General features: G+C 43.5%; 1 long non-coding RNA gene across 1 annotated transcript; it reads left to right on the forward strand.

Annotated features, from left to right (window-relative positions):
* Window positions 1-953: 953 nt before the first annotated feature.
* LOC135968081 (uncharacterized) lies at window positions 954-4,644 on the forward strand. Its single transcript, XR_010582536.2, has 2 exons — window positions 954-1,172; window positions 4,259-4,644. It is a non-coding gene; the product is annotated as an uncharacterized lncRNA (long non-coding RNA).
* Window positions 4,645-10,747: the final 6,103 nt, after the last annotated feature.

The following is a 10,747-nucleotide window of genomic DNA, read 5'->3' on the forward strand; positions in this document are numbered from 1 at the left end:
GCGCCCCGAGCGCACGGCGGCCCAGCCACAAGGCTGCCGGTCCTCACCTTTGAAATGCCGGCAGCTGCGCGCGCTGCGGCGGGCGCGGAGAGGAGCCACCTCGTCACGTGGGGAGGAAATGCCTTGCCGGCCTCCAAACCTACTGGCTCTTGTTTCTGGGGTTTTATGGCCAGGAGAGTCGGGTCACTTCTCAAACCCAAGATCAAAGGGCAATGCAGGACCCATCACCCTGGGAAGTTTTCTCCCCTTTCCCGTCTTTCTCCTTCTCACCTTCTCAGAAAGCATAGCGAAAGGGGCCTGGCACCCTACTGGCTTTTCCTTTTAGGGAAATTCCATTTCCTAACGTGTCCTGTTTTGAAAGAGGCCCATTTATTGGGTAATGACGGCAGCCTGTTAGGCAGAAGTCAGGCCAGGAGTAGTCACTTCTATTATTTTATTCAACGAATGCCTACTGATCATCTCCCGGGTGCCAGGCCTGTAGCGGGGGTTCAGTAGTGACCAAGGACTCAGACCCTGCCTTGGCTACCCACATCACCGAAGAAATGAGTTATCAGGCGACAAGGTGACTCCTGGTGCTCAGTACTTGAAAATACAAGACACCAGAGCGGGAAATCCTCTCTCATACCAAGAGTGCACACTTTGCCTCTCGTTAGAACAGGGGTAATGCCGGGTTTGCATTTCTTTGGACCTTTTCACTTCATTTAATAGTAACACTTGAAACTGGTGTCAAACATCCTCATACTTTCCTTCCTTTCTCATGAAACTGTTCTAGTATCTGGCTGATAGCACCGTGTCTACCTTTATGTAGCTCAGGTTTTGTTGGGTTTTTGTTGTTGTTGTTGTTTGCTTGTTTTTAATGTGCTAACATTATGTTTGGGCTTTTTTGCTTGCTTTTTGAAATAAGTTTTTAAAATTCAGAATTCCAGGAAAGACTTTCTTTTCTCACTTACTAGGTTAACAGAACACTAGCCATGTGGTTCTAACCTCTGGGGTTTTTAGGCAGCAAAAATCTCATCACATCGCCAGAGAAATAACCACAAATTCCCACGACACATTTCGGGCGGTATCACAGCTCCTGGCCTGCTTGAGGACTGTGGGAGTGAGTCACTGCTGGAGATCTGAGCTGGGCGCTGCCCGGAGTCCTTCTGCACTGATATTCTGTCCGTTTTCCTGTAAGTCAAAAACACAGAGTCCTCTACAAACACTTATTTTGTTTGTCTGTTTGCTTTATAAAAACACCAGACCCCTGTTCAGTTTCCTCCGAGATCTGCGTTAGTATTAAACATTTAGTGCTATTTAATTTTTTAAAAAGGGCGGGGGGGGGGGGGGGCCGGGCGCAGTGACTCACGCCTGTAATCCCAGCACTTTAGCAGGCCCAGGTGGGTGGATTGCCTGAGCTCAGGAGTTCCCAACCAGCCTGGGCAACACGGTGAAACCCCGTTTCTACTAAAATACAAAAAACTAGCCAGGTGTGGTGGTGCGTGCCTGTAGTCCCAGCTACTTGGGAGGCTGAGGCAGGAGAAGTGCTTGAACCTGGGAAGCGGAGGTTGCAGTGAGTTGAGATTGCGCCACTGAACTCCAACCTGGGTGACACTCCGACTCACAAAAAGAAAGAAGGAAGGAAGGGAGGGAGGAAGGAAGGAAGGAGGGAAGGAAGGGAGGGAGGGAGGGAGGGAGGGAGGAAAAACTTCCTCCTCGTTGAAAAAACATAGCAGAATCTTGTTTATTCTTTTGTCTGTCTGTTCATACCAAGGTATGACTGACTACCTAAGTTGCCCTAGTAGTTACAATGGGATAATTCATTTCCTTTCTCAGCTGTTGAGTGCTAAAAGCATTCTCCTTGGAACAGACACAATGTCTTATCTAGAAAGATACCCAGAAAGCAACATTTATGACTATTTATAAGGGTGGTGAGCACACTGGTTATGTAGATTAAAAAAAAACTAGGTACATCCTGATCATTCTTAAGATGCCCTCAGAGTGATACATACTTCTCATGAAACCAAAATCTTCCTCCTCTAAATCTCATATAGTTCAAACCATGCTTCAGAAAACGAGCATATTTTCTATAAATTGAATCCATGGTCACATTTAAAACATTGAAGGTGTGTTCACATAGGAAAATTACTTCAGCAGACCAAATTTTAAAACTACTTTTTAATAAGAAAGAGGTGGCCTAACCTGTGAAAATCTCATAAAATTTTAGAATAGGAAAAAGTGTTAAGTATTATCTAATTCAGAAACCAAACAGTATCCCTGACGAGTGGTTTTCTCAAATCCATGCAAGTACAACCAGTGGCAGGGACACCCCAAGGGACCCACCCTTTCCAACTCTTAGAAATGTTTTTTTTTTTTTTCCACAGAGCCAGAGAGTCTCAAATCTTTTTTCCTTGAGTGCCCACTCATCATTCTATCCTGGCCATGTGGGAAAAACCTCTTTCACAAAGTAGCTCCCCTACGTGTTTGAATCTCTTAGAGGCTTTCCTTTTGTAGATTTGCAGTATGGACTCGTTTTATTCCTTAAGTTCATCAAAAATTGCTAATTGTGGCTGGGCATGGTGGCTCATGCCTGTAATCTCAGCACTTAGGGAGGCCGAGGCACGTGGATCACTTGAGGTCAGGAGTTCGAGACCAGCCTGGCCAACATGATGAAACCCTGCCTCTACGAAAAATACAAAAATTAGCTGAACCTACTCGTGCACGCCTGTAATCCCAGTTACTCGGAGGCTGAGGCAGGAGAATCACTTGAACCTGGGAGGCAGAGGTTGCAGTGAGCCAGGGTCACACCACTGCACTCCAGCCTGGGTGACAGAGCAAGACACTGTCTCTAAATACATAAATAAATAAATAAATAAATAAATAAATAAATAAATCCTTACTGAGGACTGGGCACCATGGCTTATGCCTGTAATCTGTAATCCTAGCACTTTGGGAAGCCGAGGCAGGCAAATCGCTTGAGCTCAGGAGTTCTAGACTAGCTTGGGCAACATAGTGAAACCCCATCTCTACAAAAAATACAAAAAATTGGCTGGGCGTGGTGGCACATGCCTGTAGTCCCAGCTACTTACGGGGCTGAGGTGGGAGAATCGCTTGAGCCCAGGAGGTCGAGGCTGCAGAGAGGTGAGATCACACCACTGCACTCCAGCCTGGGTGACAAAGTGAGACCCTATTTCAAAAGGAAAAAAAAAAAAAAAAGTTGTTTATTGTGTACCTAGGATGGCTGAAGGATGGAAGAGGAAAACAAAGCCACAGCCCTCCTGGAACATATATTCTATTGAGGAAGACAGCAAATAAACAGTTCAATAGGTACATTTATAATGTAATGTCAGGTAGTGATACACACACAGAAGGAAAGGCAGGGTAAAGAAACTGGGAATGAGACTGTTGCTTTAGGTTGGGAGGTAAGAGAGGTCCTACTGAGGACATAACATTTGGACAAAGACCTGACTTTCGGGAAAACTCTCCTGAACTGAGGGAAAGAGCCATGTCAATATCTGGGGAGAAAAAAAAAAGGCCTTGCAATGATAAATGTTTGATGTCTGGGGAATACCAGCAAGGCCATCACGGAGACAGTGGAGAGGAAACAGTGAGGGGAAAGAGGTAGGAAGCGAGCTCTGAGAGGGAGCCAGCAGGGTCACACTTTGAAAGCAGGGACATGACATGATTTCAAGACCCTTTCCATCTTAATTGCTGTGTTCTCTGTATATATTTAGCTAGTCAAAGTCTCTGTAAAAGGTAGTCACTCGGAATTGCCTCCAGTATTCCAGGTGGGGCCTAACTGGCAGAGAGTAAAGTAGGACCATCCCCTCCTTTATTCTGGACATTATATTTCTGTTAATACATTCTGAGGCCTCCCATTGCATTTTAGAAAGTCATTTATTGAGTTTGCTGTTTTCTTTTCCATATTGCACCTTTTTTTTTTTTTTTTTTTTTTTTTTTTTTTTTTTTTTTTTTGAGATGGAGTCTTGCTCTGTCACTCAGGCTGGAGTGTGGTGGTGCTCATCGCAACCTCTGCCTCCTAGGTTCAAGTGATTCTCCTGCCTCAGCCTCCCGAGTAGCTGGGACTACAGGCGCCTGCCACCAAGCCCGGCTAATTTTTTGTATTTTTAGTAGAGACGGGTTTCACCAAATTAGCCAGGATGGTCTTGATATCCTGACCTCGTGATCCACCCACCTCGGCCTCCCAAAGTGCTGGGATTACAGGTGTGAGCCACCGCATGGGCGCATATTGCATTCTTAAACCATTCTTTCTATGCAGGTTTCTTCCACAACCTCGCCCTCCTGTCCCCTGGCCTAAGACCTACTGACATCAAGAAGCTTCAGGAAACCTCATCCTATAAATCAAGTGGTGGCCTACTCATAGCAAAGTCCTTACAGATACCTTTATTTATTTATTTATTTTTTTAAGAGGTGAGGCCTCACTATGTTGCCCAGGCTGCACTCAAACAAGCCTGCCGCCTCAGCCTCCCAAGTAGCTTGGACTATATATATGAGCCACTGGACCTGACTCAGATATGTTTATATATTTGCCTCATTCTGATGTCGTTTAAATATGCCATGTTCCAAACATCATGAACTTGTTCAGAGAGTTTTTAGGGGCCAGAATGTGGACTGCTATCCTATTAAACTCTATCTTATTAAACTTGACACATTGTTCCAGTCTTTTCAAATGTTTTTGGACTCTGGTCCTAGCATCTTAATATATAAGCTATTCCTCTTATCTGTGTGTCAACAGCAGATTTCACCAGCATATGACTTACAACAATATTGTACTGAGTGAGGCTTAAGCTAGAGCCCTGTGGTAAGCCTATAAAGAACCCCCTCAAAGTTGAAATGGATCCATTACCAAGACTTTTGGGAAATGATTGTTCAACCAGCTAGCTGCAAATCAATCTAATTATACCATGATCTACCCTACATCTCTCCATTAGCTAATCAACAAGAACGCTATAAAAGATTTTTGTATAATGTCTTACTGAAATTTATATGCACTGCCTTGACCTGCTCAATGATGCTGTCAAAGAAATTAAGTTCCACTTAAACTTTGAAGTTCATATTTTCTTTGGCGCTGCTCTTTTACTGCCTCTAGACTTTTCCTTCCATTCTGGGGCTTGCCTAGCAGCAGACACTAGCCACCCTGGAAGCATGCTTCCTTCTTTTCTACTGCAACTGTGAGGTACAGTTTTGTTTTTCTAAATGTATTATACATATAACTGATAAACTGAGTCAACTGGGATCATCTGAATCATGTTTCTTTTTTGTTTGTTTTTTTTGAGATGGAGTCTCGCTCTGTCACCCAGGCTGGAGTGCAGTGGCGTGATCTCGGCTCACTGCAAGCTTCGCCTCCCAGGTTCACAACATTCTCCTGCCTCAGTCTCCCGAGTAGCTGGGACTACAGGCACCCGCCACCACACCTAGCTAATTTTTTGTATTTTTTAGTAGAGACGGTGAATCTCCGGACCTTATGACCCACCCACCTCAGCCTCCCAAAGTGCTGGGATTACAGGCATGAGCCACTGCGCCCGGCCTTGAATCATGTTTTAAATATACAATGAACCGCTCAATCATTCAATCAATAAAGTTATTGATCACCCCCTCCATAAGTCTAATATTTCCAAAATGAAAAAAATTTTTTAATACAAGTGTAATACTTTCTCACATGAATTTTTGTTTACCTAGGCTGAATTTTCTCAAAACATACCATACCTTTAAACACAATAAGAGAATAGGGCTGCTGTAACTTACATCACCAGTAAATTCAATACCTGGCACATGATGTTCTCCTGCTTAGAAATTCCTTGACCTTAAGCCTTCAGACTCAGCAAAACTGGTAGCAGGTTTTTAAAAAAACTGGTAGTTTATGTGAAGACAAACAAAAGCAGTTTCCATCTGGATTAATTTTACATTGACCCTATATTATTTTTAAGTCATACTGTTGTTCCTTTGCAAGCAGATCATAATCTTCATGAGGCCAAGGCTCATGTGTGCCTTGCCCTTCACTCTATTCCCAGAGTCAAGCACTATACCTGGCATATGTATAAAAGGTGATCAATAGGCCGGGTGCGGTGGCTCACACCTGTAATCCCAGCACTTTGGGAGGCCGAGGCTGGTGGATCACAAGGTCAGGAGTTCAACACCAGCCTGGCCAAGATGGTGAAACCCCGTCTCTACTAAAAATACAAAAAAAAATTAGCCGGCCTTGGTGGTGGGAGCCTGTAATCCCAGCTACTTGGGAGGCTGAGACAGAGAATTGCTTGAATCCAGGAGGTGGAGGTTGCAGTGAGCCAAGATCGCGCCCCTGCACTCCAGCGTGGGCAACTGAGCGAGACTCCGTCTCAAAAAACAAAACAAACAAACAAAAAAAAGGTGCTGAATAAATACGTTTTGAGCAGATAGAATGAGGAATAAATGAATATATGTGCATAAAAATGCTGCTTCATCTATTCCTAAAATACTTTCAGTTTTGTAGGGGATCAAGTGTAGATCAATGTCTTTTGGAAAAAATTGGGGGATGGGGGGCAAAATCAGCATCTCAGATGCATGATATGGTTTGGCTCTTGTCCCCATCCAAATCTCATCTCGAATTGCAATCCCTATGTGTCAGGGGAGGGACCTGGTAGGTGACTGGATAACGGGTCCAGTTTCCTTTATGGTGTGATAGTGAGTTCTCACGAGATCTGATGGTTTAAAAGTGTGGCACTTTCCCGCCAACCCCCTGACTTGCTCTCTCTCTCTCTCCCGCTACCATGTAAGACATGCCTTGCAAGCTTCCCCTTCCACCATAATTGTAAGTTTCCTGAGGCCTCCCCAGCCACGCAGAACTGTGAGTCAACTCTTTTCCTTAAAAATTACCCAGTCTCAAGTAGTTTTATTAATATATAGCATTGTGAGAATGGACTGATACAGATGATTAAATAATAGTTATATTCTTTTTTTAAAAAATAATTTCAACCTTTATTTTAGATTCAGAGGGTACATACACAGGTTTGTTACATGAGTATATTATGTGACACTGAGGTTTGGGATTCAGTTAATCCCATCACTGAGGTTGTGAGCATGGTACCTAATAGGTAGTTTTTCAGCCCTTGACTCCCTCCCTTTCTCCTCCCTCCCTTTCTCCTCTCTCCCTTTCTCCTCCCTCTAGTAGTCTCCAGTGTCTGTTGTTTCCATCTTTATGTCCATGTGTACTCAATGTTTAGCCCCCACTTATAAGTGAGAAAATGCAGGATTTGGTTTTCTGTTCCTGCATTAATTCACTTGGGCTAACAGCTTACAGCTGCATCCATGTTGCTGCAACGGACATGATTTCGTTCTTTTTTACGGCTGGGCAATATTTCATGATGTATGTGTACCACATTTCCTTTATCCAATCCATCATTGATGAACTCCTAGATTGATTCCATGGCTTTGCTATTGTGAATAGTGCTGCAGTGAACATACGAGCACATGTGTCTTTTTGGTGGAAAGATTTGTTTTCTTTTGGGTATGTGCCCAGTAATGGGACTGCTGGGTCAAATGGTAGTTCTAAGTTCTCTGAAGAATCTCCAAACTGCTTTCCACAGTGGCTGGACTAATTTATGTTCTCATCAACAATGTATAAGCATTACATTTTCTCTACAGCCTCAACAGCATCTTTTTTTTTTTTTTACTTTTTAATAATAGCCATTCTGACTACAGTGAGATGGTATCTCCCTGTGGTTTTAATTTGCATTTCTCTGATGATTAGTGATGTTGAGCATTTTTTCGTGTTTGTTGGCTGCTTGTATGTCTTCTTTTGAGAAGTGTCTGTTCATGTCTTTTGCCCACTTTTTAATGGGGTTAATTATTTTTTACTCATTGAATTGTTTAAGTTCCTTATAGAGTCTGGATATTAGCCCCCTGTCAGATGCACAGTTTGCAAATATTTTCTCCCATTCTGTAGTTTGTTTACTCTGTTGATAGTTTCTTTTTCTGTGCAGAAGCTCTTTAAATAACACTAATATTCTTGAGGAACAGTTCTCTAATGACCCCTTTACACGCTTAAAAATAGTTGAGAACCCCAAAGACTTTTTGCTTATACAGGATATATCCATCAATATTTACAGTCATAGAAATTAAATCAGAAAATTATTTATCATTTAAAATAACAACAAACCCATAATATATCAACATAATTAATATTTTATGAAAGATATATTTTCCAAAACAAAAAAGTTATTGAGAAGAGTGGCACTGTTTTACACTTTTAAATGTCCTGAACGTCTGGCTTAGTAGGAGACAGCTAGATCCTCATGTCTGTTTCTGCATTTAATCTGTGGTGATGAACACGGCATGTACCTTCTGGAAAACTCCACTGTACACTCCTAAGAGAATGACAATGAAAGTTGCAAACAGTGTCTTGGTGTTATTATGAAAATGGTTTTGATCTGTGGACCCCCTGAAAGCGTTTTGAGGACCTCAGAGTAGACACTGTTTAAATAATAAAATACATCTATTTTTGGCTTTGAATGTCAGAAAGTTCAGAGCTACATTTAGCAATCACTTCAGGCCTGGCATTATAGTCCTTTGCAGCTTTCCTCAACTGCAATCTGTTTGCGACTTGCCCTGTACTACTTTTTTTGGTGTTAACAGCTCTTGGCCATACTTCTTCTGTGTTTTTACTGGACGTTGCTTCAAATCCTTTGGAAAGCAGGTTGGGTGTTTAACAATATAGGTAATTGTGCACATATGCTTATACACATATATTTCAACACAAGTTTAAAATTATACTTTGATTTTGAGTTCAATATCCACCTAGCAAACACACCTCAACAGGATGAAAATATATATGATAGTCACATAAAAAATTAAGACACTCCTCAGATTGTCTGAATGCACTTTTTACACAAAGCCCAGAGGATAGGGGTTACATTGCAAGAAATCTACTACATGAAAAGATTGGCTGGGCACGGTGGCTCATGCCTGTAATCCCAGCACTTTGGGAAGCTGAGGTGGGTGGATCGCTTGAGGTCCTGGCCAACATGGTGAAACTTTGTCTCTACTAAAAATACAAAAATTACCCGGGCGTGGTGGCACATGCCTGTAATCCCAGCTACTGGGGAGGCTGAGGCACGAGAATCGCTTGGACCTGGGAGGCGGAGGTTGCAGTGAGCCAAGATTGTGCCACTGCACTCCAGCCTGGGCGAAAAAGCGAAACTCCATCCCTCTCCACACACACACAAAAGATTCAGCTCAGCTCTGGCAGGGCATGGTGGCTCACGCCTATAATTCTGGCACTTTGGGAGGCTGAGAAGGGCGGATCACTTGAGGTCAGGAGTTCCAGACTAGCGTGGCCAACATGGTGAAACCCCATCTCTACTAAAAATACAAATATTAGCCGGCAGTGGTGGTGGGCGCCTGTAATCTCAGCTACTCAGGAAGCTGAGGCAGGAGAATTGCTTGAACCTGGGAGGCGGAGGTTGTGGTGAGCCGAGATCACGCCACGGCACTCCAGCCTTGCCAATAGAGCAAGACTCTGTCTCAAAACAAAACAAAACAAAACAAAACAAAACAAAACAAAGATACAGCTCCATAATAGACAATTTATCATCCCGGAAGTTAGGCAAATAATCAAAATCTCTACAGTGTTTGAACTGTTTCTCAAGCCCCCTACTTAGACATTGCCATTTTTCTATATCAGTAACTAATGTGTTGCCTATAATACACATTTGAAATGTCTGACCTCCGCTCTTCTCTCTTCTTTCCTGGAGAACTGTCCTTCGGTCATTCATGAGGATGAGTGTCCCCAGATGTACCTGTCTCAGGGAATCCTCTCCCGGGCACACCTGATTGGATCAAGCTGTGCACCTGACCCAGGCTGGACAACCAAATTCCCTTTCCCAGGAATCTGGTATTGGACTGAGGACAGCCACTCATCTTTGGCTAATCTCTTGAGGAGAGAAGATGTAGATGTGATAGTTGTTGAGGGATTATCCTCCGCCCAGCTACTCACAGAGAAGAAAGTAGATTGCAGAGACATGAAGCAGAGAAGAAAGCTGGAGAAGGTGGACTGCCTAGGTTCCTAGCAGCTTCTCGGGCTACCTTGAGGCCATCTGCCCTTGCACTTCATGAGATACCGCTGTACTCTTGTATGTCCCTTAATGCTTAAGTCAGCTCAAGTTGATTACTTCCAACCAAAAGGACTTAACTCAGACAAAGACAAAGCCAAGATGGTTATCTGTGAGGTTTTTTTCTTTATAACCAGGTCCCTTACAGCATCCTGGGGAGCACTGTAGGTCCTAAATACACATTATTCACTTTCCGAAGGCTTCCATTAGGCAAAAACATATTCTCATCCAAGGCCAACTAGACTAGGAAATGGCATTTCTTCTGGCTTTCCATCCCCAGAGGGCAAATGCACAGATGACTGCAGTTAGCAATTGACTCTGTGGGTTAGTATTTGCTGAGGGCACACACCCAGGGACTTGAATGACAGAAATCCCCAGGTGCCAGGGAGCAGACTGGCAATTATGCCTCCGATCACCTCCCTGTTCTGCCGCCCTCTAAATCAGCACTGCCCACCGCGGTGACCCTCTGTGACTGGCAGGGCGACTCATTTTTAAAGGGCCAATTTTTAACAGCTGGAAACAATAAACGTTGTGGGAGGTGAAGATGCTGGGAGAACTGATTTCTCCTTCACTGTTTTCAAAAGTCAAAAGATGCCGGGTGTAATGGCAACAGCCACAGAAAGTCAGCACAACCCCTGCCAAGGAGCAGCTGTGTGATGGCG

The sequence above is a fragment of the Macaca fascicularis genome, chromosome 17 (assembly GCF_037993035.2).
Source record: "Macaca fascicularis isolate 582-1 chromosome 17, T2T-MFA8v1.1".
Lineage (NCBI taxonomy): Eukaryota > Metazoa > Chordata > Mammalia > Primates > Cercopithecidae > Macaca > Macaca fascicularis.